Source organism: Chiloscyllium plagiosum, unplaced genomic scaffold, assembly GCF_037043375.1.
Source record: "Chiloscyllium plagiosum isolate Xiang-an unplaced genomic scaffold, Cpla_swu_hap1 HiC_scaffold_6, whole genome shotgun sequence".
NCBI lineage: Eukaryota > Metazoa > Chordata > Chondrichthyes > Orectolobiformes > Hemiscylliidae > Chiloscyllium > Chiloscyllium plagiosum.
Genome location: NW_028270144.1, coordinates 14,728,405 through 14,748,698, shown reverse-complemented (window position 1 = coordinate 14,748,698; position 20,294 = coordinate 14,728,405). Strand labels below are relative to the sequence as shown.

Here is a 20,294-nt window from a genome sequence, read left to right as displayed (position 1 = left end):
ACAATTGCAACATTTAAAAGGCATCTGCATGGGTAAATGAATAGGAAGGATTTGGAAGGATATAGGCTGGATGCTGGGAATGGGACCAAATAAGTTTGGGATATCTGGTCAGCATGGACAAGTTGGACTGAAGGGACTGTTTCCGTGCTATACATGACTATGACTCTGAGTCTATGTACTGTGCAACTCTATATCTCTATAAAAGTGTCCGGGAGTTGGAAACTAATTGTACCTTATTTTAAACATTTACTGACATCAGTTCAACTCATGATATACTGGGAATTGCAATATTTATTTTGTGATGAATTACAAAAGTGACTTTCAGTCCAAATTGGTGTTCAAAAGAAGAACAACTGCATTCAAGCATTCTATTAGTACTATAAATTCAAATTGTTCACTTTAATCATCGATTAGACCTGATAAATAGCAAAAAAAAAGCTTTAGTCTGAATAATTACAACAGAATCTGTAAATAAACATCATAGTAGAGGAAACTATCATGTGATAAATATGTGATTTTGTTCAGTCTTACAGCTATATTTATACACAGTTCTAAGTTTCTTGTAATTTTGAACATGCATGATAATGTTTCATTTTCTGTCCCTTCGCTCTGTCAAACAGAATGCAGCTAATTATTTTGGTGCTGCTGTAACAATGAGGTGTGTGGACAATGCAGAGATGCTTCAGGAATGAGTGGCAGGTGGAAAATGTAGACAAATGTGACATTATCTACTTTGGAAGCAAAAACAGGAAGGCAGATTACTATCTGAATGGCTATATATTGGGAGAAGGGAATGTACAATGATATCTGGGTATCAGATACTGAAGAAAACTGATTTTGCCTAAAATGTCAACTCTCAGAGTACGGTAGCTCAATGGTTAGCACTGTTGCCTCACAGCACCAGGGTCCCAGGTTTGATTCTACCCTTGGGTGACTGTGTGGAGTTTGCACATTCTCCCTGAGTTTGCGGGTTTCCTCCTGGTGCTTTGGTTTCCTCCCATAGTCCAAAGATGTGCAGTTCAGGTGAATTGGCGATGCTAAATTGCCCATAGTGCTAGATGCATTTGTCAGAGGGAAATGGGTCTTGGTAGGTTACTCTTCAAGGGTCGATGTGGACTGGTTAGGTCGAAGGGCCTGTTTCCACACTGTACGGAATCTAATCTAATCCTGCTCCTCGAATGCTGTCTGACCTGCTGTGTTTTTCCAGCACCACACTCTCGACTGAAGGAAAACATGCAGGTGCTGCAGGCAGTAAAGAAAGCAAATATTGTACTACTTAGGAATCAAATACAGGAACAATGATGTCTTGTTGCAATTCTCACTGCCTGAGACCATACCGGCATGGTTTTGATCTTTTGATCTCCTTATCTGATGAGGTAGGATGTTTTTGGTATGGTGGGAGTTCAGCAGAAGGTTTACCACCTGATTCCTGGGATGGTGGGACTCAGTTAGGATAATGTTTGGTGGTGTTCAGTAGAATGAGGGGATAATCTTGAAGAAACCTATAAAGTTTTAGCAGGTCTAGACAGGGTAGATGCAGGAAGGATGTTCATAATGACAGGAAGTTAGGTGGACAGGCAGGTAGTACTGAGGAAGTGGGGAGGCTGCAGAAGGATCTAGACAGTTTGGGAGAGTGGTCCAGGAAATGGCTGATGAAATTCAACGTGAGCAAATGTGAGGTCTTGCACTTTGGAAAAAAGAATACAAGCATGGACTATTTTCTAAACGGTGAGAAAATTCATAAAGCCAAAGTACAAAGGGATCTGGGAGTGCTAGTCGAGGATTCTCTAAAGGTAAACATGCAGGTTGAATCCGTGATTAAGAAAGCGAATGCAATGTTGTCATTCATCTCAAGAGGGTTGGAATATAAAAGCAGCGATGTGCTACTAAGCCTTTATAAAGCTCTGGTTAGGCCCCATTTGAAGTACTGTGTCCAGTTTTGGGCCCCACACCTCAGGAGGGACATACTGGCACTGGAGCGTGTCCAGCGGAGATTCACACGGATGATCCCTGGAATGGCAGGTCTAACATATGAGGAATGGCTGAGGATCCTGGGATTGTATTCATTGGCGTTTAGAAGGATAAGGGAAGATCTAATAGAAACTTACAAGATAATACATGGCTTGGAAAGGGTGGACGCTAGGAAATTGTTTCCGTTAGGCGAGGAGACTAGGACCCGTGGGCGAGGAGACTAGGACCCGTGGGCACAGCCTTAGAATTAGAGGGGGTAAATTCAGAACCGAAATGCGGAGACATTTCTTCAGCCAGAGAGTGGTGGGCCTGTGGAATTCATTGCTGCGGAGTGCAGTGGAGGCCAGGATACTAAATAGCTTCAAGGCAGAGATTGATAAATTCTTGATGTCACAAGGAATTAAGGGCTACGGGGAGAATGCTGGTAAGTGGAGTTGAAATGCCATGATTAAATGGCGGAGTGGACTCGATGGGCCGAATGGCCTTACTTCCACTCCTATGTCTTATGGTCTTATGGAAAGTCCAGAACCAGAGGTCACAGTCTTATGATGCAGAGTAAATCATTTAGGATTGACATAAACAGAAATTTCTTAACCCAGAGAATGATGGGCCTTTGTAGTCTTCGACACAGAGCGCAGTCAAGGCCAAACCTCTGGATGATCTCAAGGAGTTGGATAAAGAATTTTTGCATAAAGGGATCACAGGGTATGGGAGAAAAGCAGGAACAGGCTATTGAGTTGGAGAATCAGCTATGATTATAATGAATAGTGAAGAAGACTCGAAGGATCGAATGGGCTACTCTTGCTCCTATTTTCTATATTTCTATGATCAAGGAAACTGAATCATGTGTGTAAATGATGTTACCACAACCATAACAAAAGCAAACTGAGAGAGAGGCTCTGAGAAAATCTACCTGTTTTCTTAGTTTTCATACACTTCTGTTATTTGATTATGGATGGCCAGTAGGTCCATGAGCTTATGCAGGTACAATATCAGACAGGTACCTAACAATGATATGGGAAGATGGCACCACCTCATTCAGAAAATTGAGGTTGATTAATGTATCAATTTGGGTGCCAACCATTTGGTCACAATTTCAGGGACCAGGGGGCTAAAAGAGCCAATTACATTCCTAAAGCCTTGGGGTCCATTTACTCTATCATAACTTTAGCAAGGACTAGGATCAGAAGAGACACTGCAACCAGGGAGGTTGTGTGAAGGACCTCTGGAGTTCTTCGCAACACTTCTGCAGTGGGCCCTGTTATTTTAGTTCCAACCTTATAAAGGATGTTGGAAGGAATCTAGTTACGTTCGGTTGTGGCCTATTACTTAAACAGGTAATCTATTGCTGTCATTGTCTCTGAGGGCACAGTGTTGGCTGAACATAACTTTCCATGCAGGGTGAGCATACTTCATTGTAGATTAGTGCTTGCAGAGGATCACTGTGCCATCAAACTTAACATGAAAAGACAAATTTTGATGTGGACAGCTAGAAAGTTACATAAATGAAAAGGAACAACAATTTCCATGCATGAGAGAGGTCCATCTTTATATTCATCATAGCATTCAAAGCCAAATTGTGGAACGCTGAGATCAATGTTACTTGGCCTGGAATTTGGTGACATTAAGATGTTCAAGGATCTGCCTTTTTATACCATCCCTCTTCTGCAACATCAATCCTATATCATCAGTATAAGCATCATCTTCCTACTTTTTATCTAAGGAGACAATTGGTTCCTCCATTCTCATCTCTGCAAATAGATCCTCCCTTTAGAAAGTGACATTTTGTAGGGTGCCCCAGAGCACAATGATCCTGGACAGTCTCTGTTGTGAATATTGAAGTGCCTCACCTGAGTGGTAAAATTGCAGAAGCTCATCTTTAGTGGACTCTTCATCCACTGTACTGTGAGCCTTCCTGAGCTTGGGGTGGAACTGTACCTCTCTTCAGTGGCATTTTGCAGGTTCCAAATGAGTGTCTTCAGCTAGATCTTCTGCCACACCCCCGTCTCCATTAAACTAGGTCTGTATTCATTGAGGTGGATAAAACACTGGTAGCACTTCTGATTAGGTCAGGATGCAGGTATTATGGCAGCACCCTGGGAAGTAGGAACAAATCTGAATGACCTTTTTTCTGTGATTGCAGGCCAACTCCACATTCATAGAATGAATACGTTCCCTGTTAATGAAGGTAGCTGGCTCCTGCTAGAGAGAGCTATCAGGGTCACATATGTGCAGCCAATAGTTCTTGTGCCTGTGGGAATCCTGGGATTGCAGCATAATCAATGTTCTGGCCAGCTGACTCTTGAGATGCATCTGCAATTACACAAAATCATGGGACTTTCTGGTGGTGATCTGTCAATTTCTGAATGTACTTTGATCGTAGCTGCCTGGAAAATCCCACACAGGGTCCATTCAAGAGCTCTGGAAGGAGTAAGATGTTTAGGACTATTGTCACCTTCAATGCCATTGGGTATCCAAAAAGGCATTGGGATAGGAATTGGCTCATAGACCTTGTAGTTGCAGGCCTTCATTCAGCGGCCGACAGATGTGAGTAAACAATTTCCAGGACATTTGAATGCCCCTTGTGCATTACCTCTAATTCATCTGCAAGGAGCTGCAGATCCTGCAGCTTATCTGGTTTCATGCTAATGTGTGGTGCCATCGAGGATCCTAGATACCAGCACCAGAAGGTTGTCCTTCCACTGCCACTGCTGTCTCAGGCTGTTGCTGCTTCTGTCTTGGGAATCTGCTGCATCAATTCCAATAGCAGGGCATGATTATTTTCTACCCATCACCATAGATATATTTTATCATCAATATCTTCAGAAATGTTATTATTCACTGTTGGAGCACTTGGGATTTGAAATGGAGTCACCTGGTCCAGATGGAGGGAGATTACCATTGTGGTTCAAGAGTTCTTACCATCACCATATACAGGCTTGGACTGAATTGTGAACACGCTGCAGTGATCCTTCTAGTTAGCATTTATTTTCAGCTTCCCTACAAACCTGAATCTTTAAGCTCATGCTAATCTTTGTACCAAGCAGCTGTCTTCCCTGGCCTTCTGCTCCTGCACAATGTATTGAAGAATATTCTGGAGGGTCACAAATGAGTAGAATTCTCAGTCATAGCTCAATGTTTATGAAGACACTGCATATGTATAAAAGTAATAAAAGTTATATCTGTGCATCCTCCCTCAGACTCTACTGAGCCCTTCCATCACATTTAAAGAACTATGAAAGATTTTGTCATTGGCATCATGCATATGCCTCTTTACCCCTTGTCAGCCCTTAGCATTGACCCGAGAAATAGGTGCATCTACAGGACATTGTTGCTAGCCTTTATCACTGCCCTTCTCCCTCTGTTTGTGTCTCAGACAACATAAATTACCAAGCAGCATCCAATATATTACAGCTGCAAGCCTTAATTGGATCCTGCTCGTGCTGGGTCCCGGTCTGGTCTCTCGGTGGTGTGGTGGTTCTCAGTCTGGTCTCTTGTTCACTCCTGGTGGGTCCCGGTTTGCTCTCTCGGTGGTGTGGTGGCTCTTAACCTAGTCTCTTGTCAACTCCTGGCGGTTCCCAGCCTGGTCTCTCGACAGCATTGCTTCTCTCAGCCTGGTCTCCAGTAGCTTGAAATGGTTCCCAGGACTGGTCTCTCAATGGCATGGTGACTCTCAGCCTAGTCTCTCGGCATCTCTCAGAGGCTTGAGGGGGGCTGAAATCTTTGAACAATCCTTAGTGTTGTAAACAGTCCTTTCCCCAATTGTCTACAATCAAAAATATATTTAAAAACAATACATTGTTGACACAGTTGTTAGGATAAGCTATCCCTTTAGTTAGCCCAAAACAAAACCATTAAATCCTCCCAGACACTTTGACTGCTGGGTAATTTTTACAAATGTCATAACCAGCTTGCAACTTGAACATTGTTACATATGATGTTTGTATGTGGTTCCAACATCTTCCAATCCCTCCCTGTCACCCAACAATTTTCCTCATCATCGTTCACCACCTTGGTTCAGACATGGACAAAAGTGTTGAATTCCAGAGTTGAGATGAGAGAGAAAGCCCTTGACTTCAAGGCTGCATCCGACCAAGTGTGGCATCAAGTAGCTCTAGCAAAACTGAAATCAATTCGTATCAGGGGCAAACTCTCTGCTGATTGGAGTCATACATGGAAACAAGTATGTGGTTGTTGGAGGTCAGTCATTTCAGCTCCAGGATATCTCTGCAGGAATTCCCCAGGGTAAGGTGCTAAGCCGAACAAATCTTCAGCTGCTTCATCAATGACCTGCCCTCCAATATAAAATCAGAAGTGGGGATGTTCACCAATGATTGCATAATCTTCAGCACCTTTACAACACTTCAGATACTGAAGCAGTCCATGTTCTAACGCAACTAGATCTGGGTAAAGAACAAAGAGAATTTACAGCCCAGGAACAGGCCCTTCGACCCTCCAAGCCTGAGCCAATCCAAATGTAGTGTCTAAACCTGTCGGTCAATTCTTCAGCATTTGTATCCCTCTGCTCCCCACCTACTCATGCATCTGTCCAGACCTATCTTAAATGAATCTACCGCGCCTGCCTCTACCACGTCTGCTGACAATGCGTTCCAGACACCCACCACCCTCTGTGTGAAGTACTTGCCGAGTGTATGCCCTTTAAACTTTCCACCTCTCACCTTGACCTCTTGTTATTGAATCCTTCACCCTATCCACCCTGTCTATACCCATCATGATTTTGTAAACCTCAATCAGGTCCCCCCTCAATCTCCTTTTTTCTAGTGAAAATAAACCTAACCTACTCAACCTCTCTTCATAGCTAGCACCTTCCATACCAGGCAACATCCTCGTAAACCTTCTCTGCACCCTCTCCAAAGCGTCCACAACCTTTTGGTAATGTTGCAACCAGAACTGTACACAGTATTTTAAATGCGGCCGAACCAATGTCTTTTACAACTTTAACATGACTTGCCAGCTCTTATACTCATTACCATTGAATATACCATTACCATTGACCAAAAACTCAATTGGATTCGCCACATAAATACAGTGGCTACAAGAGCAAGTCAGAGGCTAGGAATGCTGTGGCGAGTAGCTCACCTCCTGAGTCACCAAAGCCTATCACCATTTACAAGGGACAAGCCTGGAGTGTGATGGAATACTCCCCCCTTGCCTAGATGGGTGCAACTCCAACAATACTTAAGAAGCTTGACACCATCCAGGACAAAGCAGCCCACTTAGGTGGCCCCACATCCACAAGCATCAACTCTCTCCACACTGACACTCAATAGCAGTAGTGCATACAGTCTACAAGAAATTCCCCAAAGATTCTTAGACAGCACTTTGGAAACCCATAATTATTGCCATCTAAAAGGACATGGGACATGGGTAGCAGATATGTGAGAACACTAGCACCTGCAGATTCCTCTCCAAGCCACTCACCATCCTGACTTGGAAATATATCACCATTCCTTTACTGCTGCTGGATCAGAATCCTGGAATTCCATCCATTGTGGGTCAACCTACATCACATGAACTGCAGCAACTCAAGAAAGCAGCTCACCACAAACTTCTCAATGGCATCTAGTGATGCTCAGTAAATGCTGGCCAGCCAATGATACCCACATCCCACGAATAAATAAAAAGCAAAGTTTCTCTCCATAACCCCCTCTCCACTCATCACCATGGACCCTATGTAGTTATTCTTGCTGTCCTTCCCTAGGCCACACCCACTGACATGCCCATGTTCCCATTGACTCTGACTCTTCTCCTTTGCAATTCCATTTGTGCCCTGATTTTCTGCAACCCACATCCTTGAGACATTGCCTATCCACCCATAAACCTAGACCTACCACCCTACCAGATCCAGCTGTCCACTCTGATTGGTACTGCACCCTCTGCTCCCAGTACTTGAATCGAACCTTCAGGGCTCACTGTCAGGAATTTAGGAAAGATATTTAGAATCTTTCTCACTCAGAACAATTCTGACAAGCAGTCACCTTTATGAATGATTAACAAGCATTCATGATAGGCAAGTGTATGCAAAAAACATGACCAACACTTGCTATTGGATTGCTTGACACCTTTTAAAATTTCCGAGAACTGAACAGTGGCTTGTCCATTTCCTTTTCATTTACGGAAACCATGAAGGACTCCACCCTTACATACAATTATGTGCAAATAAAACAGCACCCTCTTTGCAAAGTGAAAGAAACAGATGATACATTAGATACACAGAGTTTGTTGGTAGAGTTTTGAATGCTACTCAGTGATTATATGTTGCTTCAAAGGAAGTAACAATATCAACAATCTAAGAGTGTGATTGATAACTGATAACTGTTTTCTTGTGGACACGTGGGTAGGTCATTTAATTCAAATTTATCCAATCCAGGCAGCAACACATTAGTCAGTTGGTTTACAATATCTATATCAGATCATTTTAATATTGCTCAGAATATCTTTAGTTCTAATGGTCGTATGTGTTGGTTTGTTCAAAGTTTAGATACGCAGGAGATTTCCATTGTGTTTTTTGCTGTACTGTGGTTTGCTTCACTGCTACACACTTCAGACTCAGAGCTGAACTTTAGCAATGCAGGTAAGCTTAAATCTTGAATCATCTTGTATATTATCAGTGACTTTAAATTCACAGCATCTTTACACCATGCAAAATTTCTTCAAGTAAATACAACTGTGAAATTAAATTTCACCTCTCAACTAAGGTCTGTTAATCTGGTCCAATCAGGGAGCCTTGGCTGACGGATATAAACAGGAGTATCAGATATCCTGTTCACTTGAAGAGCAGGCTCTGAGCAAGCTGGATCAGTATCAAGGTCTCTCCACGTATAAATAAAGGGTTTACTTGGTGACCGAATACCAACCTCTGTGGAGTTATTTTGATCTTCATGATTACAGGGCACAAAACTTTGGGAAACTATATCAATTGGAAAAGTTACTGGATTCAAAACATTAATCTCTGTTTTTCTCTCGTTCAAAGTATTGAGTACAGGAGTTGGGAGGTCATGTTGCAGCTGTACAGGACATTGGTTAGGCCACTGTTGGAATATTGCGTGCAATTCTGGTCTTCCTATCGGAAAAATGTTGTGAAACTTGAGAGGGTTCAGAAAAGATTTACAAGGATTTTACCAGAGTTGGAGGATTTAGGGAGAGGCGATAGGGAAAGGCTGAACAGGCTGGGGCTGTTTTCCCTGGAGTCGGGGAGGCTGAGGGGTGACCTTATAGAGGTTTACAAAATCATGAGAAGCATGGATAGGATAAATACACGAAGTCTTTTCCCTGGGTTCGGGGAGTCCAGAACTAGAGGGTATGGGTTTAGGGTGAGAGGGGAAAGATATAAAAGAGACCTCAGGGGTAACTTTTTCACACAGAGGGTGGTACGAGTATGGAATGAGCTGCCAGAGGAAGTGGTGGAGGCTGGTGCAATTGCAACATTTAAAAGGCATTTGGATGGGTATATGAATAGGAAGGGTTTGGAGGGATATGGGCTGGGTGCTGGCAGGTGGGACTAGATTGGATTGGGATATCTACTTAGCATGGATGGGTTGGACCGAAGGGTCTGTTTCCATGCTGTACATCTCTATGACTCTATGACTAGGTGCTGCCAGACCTTTTGAATTTCTCCAGCGTTTTCTGTTTTTGTATCATGAGAGCTTGTCCTGTTGAAATTTTTTAATTATTTAAATACTGCAGATGCTTCAACTTGGCAGATTCTCTAAGCAGACAGAATTACACCATGATGTATCAGACAGTTAGTATCTGAAATGATTAGCTGATATCATGAGATAAGCTGCACCAATCTGGATATAAAGGATTGTTCCTGAGAGGAGATAACTCGCCTTCCAGTTGTGATTTGTGTGTTCCATATGTTTCAGTAGCAGTAATGTCTCCTCACTGTTCGTGAAGCATGAGGATGTACCAGAAACTGTAATGTACCCCAGATGCAATGTAAATGGCTATTAAGTGCAATTTAATAAACCTGTTGAATGGTTTATAAAGATTGAGCTAATCTTCCATAGATTTTATGTGCTCATTCTTTCCCATATTGTATCAGTAACTTATCAGTAGTCTTTCAACAGTAAGAAGGACTAGTGGCATTTAATCTACTCAAGGCTGTCAGATCATTCAAATGGACACGACGACAACTTTGAATGATCCTGGTTGGACGTGGATTCAAACTTATTAGATATTTCAGGGACAGAAAAAACTATTTCTGCCAGACACATGCCAGTCTTGAATGGGCTGCATTCAGGGGGAGAAAGTGAGGACTGCAGCTGCTGGAGATCAGAGTCGAGAGTGCAGTGCTGGAAAAGCACAGCAGGTCAGACAGCATCCAAGGTGCAGGAGAATCGACGTTTCAGGAATAAACCCTTCATCATGAAGGGGGCTGCATTCAGCACAGCCAATCCACTTTCACCTACTTATGGTCCTCATTATCAGCTACTCTTCCTCCCTGGCAGATTGCCATCTATCGAACTGACGTAATCAACCAGGCTTTACAGGGACTATACCTGCAGTTTCTCTGAAAACCTCATGGAATGTTGCAGTTACATTTGAAAGAAACTTCTGGAAGATAAACTATGGAGACCATCCCATCTGCTGAAATATTTTTGCAATTCTGAAATCATATCCAACAATTTGCATTTTGACCCTGAAGACTGGGCCTATGTGAAAAGTACAGACTGAAATCTGTTCAATATTTCTAAATCTGTTTTGTGGCATCTTAAAAGATGTTTAGAAGGTGCACTATTCAATGAGTTTTGAGTCCAGTGACCCTTCTTCAGAATTGATAGCATCCAAGCAAAGGTGGTTCAATGTTGAAGACAGGGGTTTGGACAAGGATGGGGTGGGATGGAGTGAGTGGAAAGGTAGTGATGGAACTCAAGAGAGAAAGGGAAGGATAGTTAGGGAGACAAAGAAATGAATGATAGTCTGCCGGGGAGAAGGAAAAGCTGATAATGGGAGCCATAGGTAGGTGAAAATAGTTTGGCTGTGCTGAAAACAGCCCATGTCTTGACTGGTATGTGTACAGTTGTGGCAGCCAGCTGGAGGTGGTAGACATATTCCCGTCTCCTTCCTTGTCAACATTCCACAGGGACCATTCCCTATGGACAGCCTGGTTCACTTTTCTTTCACTGTCAACATCTACCCACACTCCCACAGCGCCTTCCCATGAAATTGCAGAAGGTGTAGTATGTACCAGTTACTTCCTCCCTCCTCACTATCCAAAGCCCCAGATGCATTTTCCAAGTAAAGCAGCAATTTACCTGCATTTCATTTAATCTAGTCTACTGTATTTGCTGCTCACAGTGTGGTCTTCTGAAGAAGGGCTTATGCCCGAAACATCGATTCTCCTGCTCCTTGGATGCTGCCTGACCTGCTGTGCTTTTCCAGCAACATATTTTTCAGCTCTGATCTCCAGCATCTGCAGTCCTCACGGTCTCCTGTACACCACTGAGACAGAATGTAGAATGAGTGACCACTTTATTGAACATCCATCTTCTCTCTGCAAAAATGACCCTGAGCTTCCTGTTGCCTGCCACTTCAACACACCTGGTTAGAGGCAAAATAAACTGCAGATGCTGGAATCCAAGGTAGACCAGCAGGAGGCTGGAAGAACACAGCAAGCCAGCAGCACCAGGAGGTGGAGTAGTCAACGTTTCAGGTATAACCCTTCTTCAGGACTAACATATTCTCTGCCAACATCTCTGTCTTGGGCCTGCTGCAGTGCTCCAGCGAGGTTCAGTAAAGCTGAAAGAACAGCATCTCATTGTCCATTTGGGAACTCTACAGCCTTCAGGATCAATATCAAGGTTAGTGATTTGAGGTCCTGAATACCTTCTTCCATGTCCTTTACCCACCCCAACACGCCAGACCCTGTCATGACATGCTACTTTCAGCATAGCCAACCCATTTTCACCTAAAAACAGAAATTGCTATCTAGTCCCACCTGCCAGCACCCAGCCCATATCTCTCTAAACCCTTCCTATTCATATACACATCCAGAAGCCTTTTAAATGTTGTAATCATACTAGCCTCCACCACTTCCTCTGGCAGCTCATTCCATACATGTATCACCCTCTGCATGCAAAATTTGCCCCTTAGGTCTCTTTTATATCTTTTCCCTCTCATCCTAAGCCTATACCCTCTAGTTCTGGACTCCCTGACCCCAGGGAAGAGACTTTGTCTATTTATCCTATCCATGCCCCTCATGATTCTATAAGGTCACCCCTCAGCCCCTGATGCTCCAGGGAAAACAGCCCCAGCCTATTCAAACTCCCCCTATAGCTTAAATCCTCCAACCCTGGCAGCATCCTTGTAAAGTTTTTCTGAACTCTTTCAGGTTTCACAATATCCTTGCAATAGGAAGGAGACCAGATTTGCACACGATATTCCAACAGTGACCTAATCAATGTCTTATACAGCCACAACATGACCTCCGAACTCCTGTACTCAATACTCTGACCAATAAAGGGAAGCGTACAAAACATTTTCTTCACTATCCTATCTACCTGTGACTCCACTTTAAAGGAGCTATGAACCTGCACTCCAAGGTCTCTTTGTTCAGCAACACACCCCAGGACCTTATCATTAAGTGTATAAATCCTGCTAAGATTTGCTTTTCCAAAATGCAGCACTTCACGTTTATCTAAATTAAACTCCTCAGCCCATTGGCCCATCTAATCAAAATCCCGTTGTAACCTGAGGTAACCTTCTTCGCTATCCACTACACCTCCAATTTTGGTGTCATCTGCAAACTTACTAACTATACCTTTTATGATCACATCCAAATCATTTATACAAATGATGAAAACTAGTGGTCCCTGCACTGATCCTCGTGGCACTCCACTAGTCACAGGCCTCCAGTCTGAAAAACTACCCTTCACTACCACCCTCTGTCTCCTACTTTTGAGCCAGCTCTGTATCCAAATGGCTAGTTCTCCCTGTATTCCGTGAGATCTAACCTGGCTCACCAGTCTCCAATGGGGAATCTTGCCGAATGCCTTACCGAAGTCCATATAGATCACCATCTATCGTTCTGCCTTCACCAATCCTCTTTGATACTTCTTCAAAAAACTCAATCAAGTTTGTGAGACATGATTTCCCACGTACAAAGCCATGTTGACTATCCCTAATCAGTCCTTGCCTTTCCAAATACATGTACATCCTGTCCCTCAGGATTCCCTCCAACAACTTGCCCACCACCGACATCAGGCTCACTGGTCTATAGTTCCCTGGCTTGACCTTACAACCCTTCTTAAACAGTGGCACCACGTTAGCCAACCTACAGTCTTCTGGCACCTCACCTGTGACCATCAATGATACAAATATCTCAGCAAGGGGCCCAACAATCACTTCCCTAGCTTCCCACAGAGTTCTAGGGTACACCTGATCAGGTCCTGCGGATTTATCCACTTTTATGCGTTTCATCATCCAGCACTTCCTTCTCTGTAATATGGACATTTTTCAAGGTATCACCATCTATTTTCCTACAGTCTATATATTCCATGTCCTTTTCCACAGCAAACACTGATGCAAAATACTCGTTTAGTATCTCCCCATCTCCTGTGGCTCCACACAAAGGCCACATTGCTGATCTTTGAGGTGCACTATTCTCTCCCTATTCTCTCCCTTTTGTCCTTAGTGTATTTGTAAAGACCCTTTGGATTCACGTTAACTCTATTTGCCATGGCTATCTCATGTCCCCTCTTTGCCTTCCTGATTTCTCTCTTAAGTATACTCCTACTGCCTTTTTACTCTTCTAAGGATTCGCTCGATCTATCCTGTCTATACTTGACATATGCTTCCTTCTTTTTCTTAACCAACTCCTCAATTTCTTTAGTCATCCAGCATTCCCTTCACTTATCAGCCTTCCCTTTCACCTGAACGGGAATATACTGTCTCTGGACTCTTGTTATCTCATTTCTGAAGGCTGCCATTTTCCAGCCGTACCTTTACTTGCAAACATCTGCCCCCAATCAGCTTTTGAAAGTTCTTGCCTAAAACCATTAAAATTAGCCTTCCTTCAATTTAGAACTTCAACACTTAGATCTGGTCTATCCTTTTCCCTCACTATTTTAAAACTAATAGAATTATGGTTGCTGGCCCCAAATTGCTCCCCGACTGACACCTCAGTGATTTGCTCTGCCTTATTTCCCAAGAGGAAGTCAAGTTTTGCACCTTCTCTAGTAGATACATCCACATATTGAATCAGAAAATTTTCTTGTACAGTACAGAAGTCTACAATGTTTTAGGAATCTAAATGTGCATTGAGTTTGAAAGGATCAAACAAAGCAATTTTGATAGGTGGATTATGGCACTGAAAATTGATCAAACACATGGTGTTCCAAGAGAGATGATTATTTTGAAGGAGTTCAAAATTTCACTTCCTGAAGTAACAAAATGGGTTATACAAAGACTAATATTGAGCAAGCCTGTATTTGATTTGTGCTTATTACAGCTTAGGACAACAGCCATGACAACTCTTTCCTACTTTGCAAAGTGAAATAGTTAAACTTATCTCTACTGTAAATGTGTAGTGAGTCATAGCTATGACTTATTACTAAATAAATGTATTTTCTCATTGCCATGCTACAGATTTAGTGTTCATCCTGCTGCCATCTGAAGCTCAGGTAGGAAGTGCACTTGATGAAATCTATAGCTGATTCAAAGATAGCTAGAGATTTGTGAAGTTAAAGTATCAGTCTGATTCTATAATGTTCACTTAATTATCTGAACAGATAAATATGATGAAAAAAAACTCATTGAACAATCCCTCCCCATCAACATTTGGTCAGACTAATTATGCTTTTAAATACAGCACTTATGGGACGAGGAGTGTGCCAGCATCAAATATTCTAGATAATTGAGAGGTCCACCGAATGCAAAAGCGGCACGGTGGCTCAGTGGTTAGCACTGCTGCCTCACAACGCCAGGGTCCCGGGTTTGATTCCAGCCTCGGCCGACTGTGTGTGGAGTTTGCACATTCTCCCCGTGTCTGTGTGGGTTTCCTCTGGGTACTCCGGTTTCCTCCCACAGTCCAAAGATGTGCAGATCAGGTGAATTAGCCATGCTAAATTGCCCATAGGTACATTAGTCAGAGGGGAAATGGGTCTGGGTGGGTAACTCTTCGGAGGGTTGGTGTGGACTGGTTGGGCTGAAGGGCCTGTTTCCACACTCTAAGGAATCTAATCTAATGAAAAATCTCATGGAAGAGCAGAGTGTATCCCGAAATGTTATACCTTAAAAAAACACATCTTGATGCGGAAATGGAGACCATCATATATTCAACCAGATGGGAAATGGGCAGAAGTTCATCAAGTTGTATTACTAGTGAGTTATAGAAAGTAGGCGATGCAGACAGCTCATGAATTAAGAGTCATTTGGGAGTAAGGAAAACTCAAGCCAAAATACAAAAACATTTTTATTGGGCTGAGCTGTAAAAGGAGGCGCTTGGATTTTGGTGGACATGTCATACATATCAGGTAATTGGAAAACCTCAGGGAGTGATAAAACCAGCAGCCTTAATATTCATTCCTGCTCTTGGGGAAACTTTTACAAGAGGCTTAATTGATTGCACAGGACTCCTACATAAAGCAACAAGTATGATTCAGTTTTAGATTAGATTAGATTACTTACAGTGTGGAAACAGGCTCTCCGGCCTAACAAGTCCACACCGACCCTTCGAACAGCAACTCCCCCAGACCCATTCGCCTACATTTACCCCTTCACCTAACACTATGGGCAATTTACCATGGCTAATTCACCTAACCTGCACATCTTTGGACTGTGGGAGGGAACCCACACAGACACGAGGAGAATGTGCAATCTCCACACAGACAGTTGCCCGATTCAGGAATTGAACCCGGGTCTCTGGCGCTGTGAGGCAGCAGTGCTAAACATTAGTATATCTACTAGATTTACAGAGACCATTCCATTAATGATGATTAAAGGATAGAACAGTTCCTCAAATGTTTTACGAAATGCAGACTACCCACAGAGAAACAATCAGATCAAGGGTCAAATTTTAAATTCAAGGAAGTTATGGATAGCTTAGAAATAAAACAATTCAAATACACTGCATACTATCCAGAATCAGAGTGAGAATTGGAACTCTGGCATCAAACTTGAAAGACCATGTACTGGGCTTATAGGCAAGGATGTCCAGAGGATTGGGATGAAGGAATTCCATTTGTATTTCCTGCAATTGGAGATGCACTTAATGAATCTACCAAATTAAGTTCATTTGCATTAGTGTTTCAGCATGAGGTGAGAGGACTACTGAAATTAATTGAGAAATTGTTTTGTCCGAAGTTAAACTCCACATATCTAGACATGTCAAATTTTAGGGAAAGATTAACTCGAGCAGGCAAGTTGACTAGACAGCATTTGAAAGGTGCACAGTACGTGATGAAATAGGAAGCAGATAAATCAAATCATTGTAACTTTGCTATGGAGATAAAGGATTAGACTTACTTCCAGTGGTAGGTGAACTGTTAAAGACAAGGTTTAATGGGCCTTATTAAATCAAAGGAAATTGGATGAGATGAACTATTTGATAAGAATGCCAGGTACGCAGGATTCTCAGAGTGTGTCATGTGACTATTCTCAAAAATTATTTTGATAGGGAAGCAAAGCGAAAGGCGAATGTGGTACTGGTTAGAACATGAGGAAGTAACCAAATTCAGATGATTCTGAATTGGACACCCCTCAAATTAAATTGGATAATGAGGAAGTTCTCAGCAGTTGGGATACATTATTGAGATCCCTTCAAGAGAAAAATTGACATGACCTAGAAGAGTTATTGCAATCATATGAGGAGATATGGGAATTAGCTAGGAAGCATTATTCTAATTAGGCATGATGTAAACATAAGAAATATTCCAATTAACCAACATCCTTATAGACTTAACCCTCGGAAGTTGGCACAGGTTCAAAAAGAGATTGAACGTATACTCAAAGATATTATAATCAAAGTGAGTAATGGCGCCAAAATCAGATGGTACTCAATGATTATGTTTGGACTATCACAAAATCAATGCAGCTACAAAATCTGATTCATATCCTATTCCATATTTGGAAGACTGTATTGAGGTGGGACAAGCAACTTATATTTCAAAGTTTCACTTATTCAGAGGATGCTGGCAGGCATCTTTATCTGAAGAGCTTTTGTGACATAAATTTATGCAATTTGGAATGAAGAATGTGTCAGGTATATTTCAAAGATCAACCAATAATGCCATTTCAGAATTACCCAATTCTTTGGCAATTTGGTGATTTTTAGTCATGCACAGATGCTTCAAATGTTTCTTCCATTGGAGCTGTTTGTCGACTTCGCGAGGTAGGCTTGATTATAAACCTGGTGAAGAGTCAGTTTGCAAAAGTCCAAATCATGTTCCTGGACCAGATCATTGGACATGGAAAGATGGCCCCCTGGTATGTTATAACAAAGGTTATTGCAGAGTTTCCCATACAATTGAAGAAGAAGGAAGTACTACATTTCCTGGTACTATGTGATTTTTATTGGAAGCTTTTCCCAAATTTTATGTGTGTGATCATTCCACTGACTGACTTGTTGAAGAAGTACAGAAAATTTCAGTCAACAGAGAAATGTCAGTTGGCATCTGACAACCTGAAAGCTGTGTTAACCACTGCCCCAGTGTTAGCCACATGTTATTAGCCATTCAAGGCAGCTATTGATTGAAGTGATGTGGGTGTCAGTGCTGTATTTTGGAAGACGACGACGAGAAGACAGTAAAACCTACTGAGTATTTTTCCAGAAAATGGAATCAACATCAACAGAAATATTTGATGATTGAGATGGAGATCTTGACCTTGGTGTTGGCATTGCAATATTTCAACATTTATCTTGCCAGTAATGTGTCTGAGAGAAAGTGAGGACTACAGATGCTGGAGATCAGAGCTGAAAATGTGTTGCTGGAAAAGTGCAGCAGGTCAGGCAGCATCCAAGGAGCAGGAGAATCGACATTTTGGGCATGTGTCTTCAGGAATGTGTCTGAGTCAATTGTATGTACTGATCATAACAGCTTAAGGTTTTTTGAAAAAAATATAAGGATAAAACTTCCAAACTGTTTAAATGGAACTTATTATTACAGCCATTCAACTTGAAAGTGACACACGCTGTAAGTTGAGGGTATTCCAACACATTATCGTGACTGATGAAGGAACACGGAAGCGCTCAGTGATGGGAAAAATGGACTGAAATGTTTGCATACTTGGAATCAAATCTAATGTATACAAACATTTCGGTCCATTTTTCCCATAAGATTTTGCATAAGATTAAAGGTTTATAAAAATGAAGCCATTATTGTATATTGATGGTTTATTTTTTAACGGAGTGAGGTGTGACAATACTAGGGCTTTAAGAGGTAGAGTCTGTCCTGTTTATTTTAAGAAGAAAGGTTGCAGCAGAGGTGCTAATCAGACTACTCAGAGCCAATAAAGAGTCTGTGAGGCCAGAATTTCTTTTTAAAAGTTGGAACAGTATAAGCAGTATTTGAGTGGGTGGAGTCAGGCTCCCACAGAACTAGGATTTTTAATTTTAGTTTTTCAGTAGCAGAGGCTGGAGTCTTGAAGCTGGGTGGAAGCTGCGGTACATCTATTCCTATTAATCTCTTGCCCAGAGTTTTCTCTTTGTGATTTTCCTCCTGAACTGGAGAATTTCACGTGAGACAATCAATTTACTGAATTTGACTTTGCAAGGATGGAAGAGTGTGGTGCTGGAAAAGCACAGCTGGTCAGGCAGCATCCAAGGAGCAGGAGAGTTGACGTTTTGGGCATAAACCCTTCATCAGGAATGAGGCTTGTGGGCCAAGGGAGCTCAGAGATAAATGAGAGAGGAGTGGGGCTGGGGAAAGATAGCTGAGAATGCCAATAGATAGATGAAGGTGGGGGTGAAAGTCATAGGTCGGAGAGGATTATGGAGCAGATAGGTGAGAAGGAGGATGGACAGGTAGGACCGTTCAAGAGGGGGGTGCTGAGTTGGGAGGTTGGACTGGGATAAGGTGGTTGAAGGGGAAATGGGGAAACTGGTGAAATCCACGTTGATCCTATGTGGTTGAAGGGTCCCAAGATGGAAGATGAGGCATTCTTCCTCCAGGTGTCAGGTGGTTAGGGAGTGGCGATGGAGGAGGCCCAGGACCTATATGTCCTTGGCGAAATGGGTTTGGGAGTTAAAGTGTTCAGCTACAGGGCGGTGGGGTTGGTTGGTGAGGGTGTCCCAGAGATGTTCTCTGAAATGATCTGTAAGTTGGCGTCCTGTCTGCGCAATGTAGATGTGACCGCATCGGCTGCAATGGACCCTATAGATGGGTGTGTGTGGGAGTACAGGCAAATATCTGTTGGATGTGGAAGGATTCTTTGGGGCCTTGGTTGGAGGTAAGGGGGGGGGGGGGGGCGGGAGGTGTGGGCACAGATTTTGCACTTCTTGCAATGGCAGAGAAGGTGCCAGGAGGGGATGGTGGGTTGGTGGGGGGCATCGACCTGACAAGGGAGTCGCAGGGAGAATGGTCTCTCTGAAACTCACATAAGGATGGGGAGGGAAATATATCTCTGGTGATGGGCTCTGTTTGGAGGTGACAGAAATGGTAGAGGTGGTGTATCCGGAGATTGGCGCGGTGGAAGGTGAGGACTAGGAAGTTTTGTCCTTGTGGTTGGAGGGGTGGGGTTCAAGGGAGGAGGTGTGGGAAATAGTACTGGAGGATATTGTCGATCATGTGGGAGGGGAAATTATAGTCTCTGGAGAAGGAGACCTTGTTCTATGGTGGAATTGGTCCTCCTGGGAGCAGATGCGGTGGAGGTGGAGGAATTGGGCATACGGGATAGCATTTTTACAGGATTCAGGGTAGTCCAGGTAGCTGTGAGAGTCAGTGGGTTTGTAGTAGATATCTGTGTTCAGTTGGTCGCCGGAAATGGAGATGTTCAGGAAGGGGAGGGAGGTGTCTGATATGCTCCAGGTGAACTTGAGGTCAGAGTGGAAGGTGTTAGGGAAGTTGATGAATTGTTCAGCCCCCACATGGGAGCATGATGTGGCGCTGATACAGTCATCTATGTAGCGGAGGAAAAGGTGGGGAATTATGCTGGTGTAGCTGCGGAAGATTTACTGTTCCACGTAAACGACGAAGGGGCAGGCATAGCTGGGCCCATGCCCATGGCCACCCCTTTGGCCTGCAGGAAGTGGGAGGATTGGAAGGAAAAGTTGTTGAGTGTAAGGACCAGTTCAGCCAGTCGAATGAGAATATCAGTGGGATGAGTACAAGTTGGTCGATGTGAGAGGAAGAAATGGAAGG

General features: G+C 42.9%; 1 long non-coding RNA gene across 1 annotated transcript; it reads right to left on the bottom strand.

Annotated features, from left to right (window-relative positions):
- Positions 1 to 196: 196 nt before the first annotated feature.
- Positions 197 to 19,845, bottom strand: LOC148149712 (uncharacterized). The gene is made up of 3 exons (XR_015757391.1): positions 11,539 to 19,845; positions 11,253 to 11,439; positions 197 to 5,737 (listed from the first exon to the last, which is right to left on the bottom strand). It is a non-coding gene; the product is annotated as an uncharacterized LOC148149712 (long non-coding RNA).
- Between the last annotated feature and the right edge of the window lie 449 nt (positions 19,846 to 20,294).